Here is a 2,797-nt window from a genome sequence, read left to right as displayed (position 1 = left end):
AGTGGGGGAGCGAGGAAGGCAGCGGGACGGGGACGCTGGCCCACGCGCGCACCCACACGCTGGCCCCCGCCTCGGCTCCTGCTGCGGCCACCGGGGACGGGAAGGACCATCCTCCTGCCAGAGACTGAAACGCTCAGAAACACCCAGGGATGCCGAGCCCCAGCCACACCGGGTGGCAGGAGGGACCCTCACCCCATTGGGAAACTTTGGTGGTTTTCTTCCTATTTTCATTTTTCTCTCTTTTTTTTTTTTTGTTTGGTTTGTTTTTTTCTTTTTTTTTTTTGGGGGGTGGGGGGGGTGGGGTCTTTTCTGGTGCGTTGGGTTTCTTTTCTAAAGCAGGAGCCCACGGCTCGTGGTGAAACCCCCCACTACGTGCCCTGCCACGGGGAATTCTGAGCTGCGAGAGACACCGGGGAGGGAAAAATAATCCTCGAGGGGAGCTTTGGCAGAGGTTATTTGCCGGACCCATCATCCCGGGGGCCCCGGGGAGGCCGCGGGGACGGCAAGGTTTCCGCATCGGAGCATCCCGAAGGATGGACGTGCCGTCGGGAGGCTCTTCTGCATCCTCCGAGGGGACTCGCTCCAGCTCTTGACGTTGTTATTGGGGTTGGTTTGGGTTTTTTTTTTTCCGTTTCCCGTGGTTGGTGAGAGTTTTCAAAGGGAAGAGAAGCTCCTGTTCAAACGTCGTGAGGTTGTCCTGGTGTTCTCAATCTGTCACTTGGAGGGGGAGAGTTTTCTTTTCTTTTCTTTTTTTTTCTTTTTAAAATGTTTGTCCAGTCAAATTTGGGTTGGGATCTGACCCAACCTCTGTTTCTCTCCATCCTCTCCATTTTCTTTCTTTTATATATACATACATAGTGTATGTATATAGCGTCCACCTATACCTACATATATGTATGTATATACATAACCATATACATCTACAGTGTGGCTTTTTTTTTTTTATTTCCTTTTTTCCTTTGTTTTTAAAAAAAGAAAAAACCTGCTCAAATGGCAACAACAACTTAAAAATGTATTATTGTAAAGTTTATTTTTTTTAATAATGTCTATAATGGAAAAAAAGAAAAAAAAAAAAAAGAAAAAAAAAAAAGAAAAAAATAAACCAAGAACAACCAACCAAGGAACGAAGCAGCACGAGCTCCTCCGAGCATCCTCCTCTGCCCGGGTCTGTGTCGGGCCAAGCATCCCCAGCCCCGGGGTCGGGGGGAGGGAGGGGAAGAACGGGAGGGGGGACGGCCCTTCAGCTGCAGAAACCGCAGGGATTTGGGTCAGTCTAAATATTTTGCAAGGCTGCGAACAATCCCCTGACTGTTTTGCTCCGGGAGACAAGCAAACAAGCAAACATTTCAAAGGAGCTGACACGTTCCCGTGTGGCAGGAGGGTTTTTTTTTTATGTGCAATAACTTTGTTTTTGAAAATACCATCCCCTTCTCTTAATGTCTTTTTTTTTTTTTTCCCAAGCAACCTGACAGTGCTTAAAACCAAACTGAAACATTGAGATTTGGGTCACACAAAACATCAAGTTTCTCAAGTCAGATGGAGATATTTATTTCTTTTATTTTCTTTTTTTTTTTTCCCCTTTATTTTTTTACTGCTCGTGCCAAGGAACAGAAACATCAACCCCTCATCCAGCTCTGCCTGCGGAAAAATGGGATGTCAAGGGCATCTCAGGGACCTGGGGATGCCAAAATCAGAGCTGAAGGACCAGCTGGGCTGTTTGGAGGGCGCTGGTGGAGAGGGGAGGGAGGGATATATATATATATATATATATATATTCCCTTTTGCAGCGCGGAAAAAAAAGAAAACACGTTTGATGTGGAAGTTGGCGCGGGGAAAATAAACATGTCACGTCTCTCGCAGGAGTCGCGTTGCAAACCCAGGCTGCTCTTTACCATATTCTCTCCTCTAACAGCCAGGAAAATGACAGCTCTGAGAGAGGGAGCCAGATGTGCTGAGCAGTTTGGCACCTGAAGAAAAAAAAAAAAAAAAAAAAAAAAAAGAGAAAAAAAAGCATCTAGGCACTGAGGGCAGCGTTCGAGGGGGTTCTCCAGCCAACTTTGGGTGTCTCTGGGGTGTGGGGTGAGCCCAAATCCCAGCTGCTCCCAGCGGTGTCCATCTGCTTCAAAGTTTCAGCAGCGGCACATGGACCCCCTGAGCACCGGCCCTTAGGAAAAGGGCTGTAAAATAGAGTGGAGGTCGCTCTTTTTGGTGGTGGTTTGATTTTCTTCTTCCCCGAGGAGGCTGGAAAGGCTCGAGGCTGTTCTGAAAGGTGTATGGATTCCTCTGCTTAGGAACGGTCAGGGAGAAACATCTCCATCCTATAGCTGATGCCATGTCTGATTCCCGATGGATATCTGCACCCCACAGAGATGTCCATCCTGTTGTCCAGGTCTTCCAGCTAAGGAGGCACCAGCAAAGGGCTTCCAATGAGCCTGAGTTAACTGTTTTCCCCTCGCTTTTGTGGGTTTTTTGGTGGTGCTATGCCCTTCCCAAGCACCCATGGCCATGGTGGGGCGAGAGATGGGGCAGCACCTGCAGCTGCCGTGCCTGGAGCACCCCGGATCCCAGCTGTACCCCCCAACTTCCCAGCTGGGTCCTATCACAGAGCTTGTGCTGGAGCTGCTGAATATTCATCCCATTGGGATGAAGGCATTATCCGTGCAGATGAGCGTGTGCCTTCATCCAGGTGCCTGGTACCTCCAGCTGGCGAAAACAAAAACTCTTCAAGGTGGAAATGCTCATCCTGGGGCTGGGGATGTGAAATCCCGGCGAGTGATTCCCACACACCACCCCCCCC

The sequence above is a fragment of the Numenius arquata genome, chromosome 26 (genome assembly GCF_964106895.1).
Source record: "Numenius arquata chromosome 26, bNumArq3.hap1.1, whole genome shotgun sequence".
Classification (NCBI taxonomy): Eukaryota; Metazoa; Chordata; class Aves; order Charadriiformes; family Scolopacidae; genus Numenius; species Numenius arquata.
Note: the sequence above shows the minus strand (reverse complement) of the source record.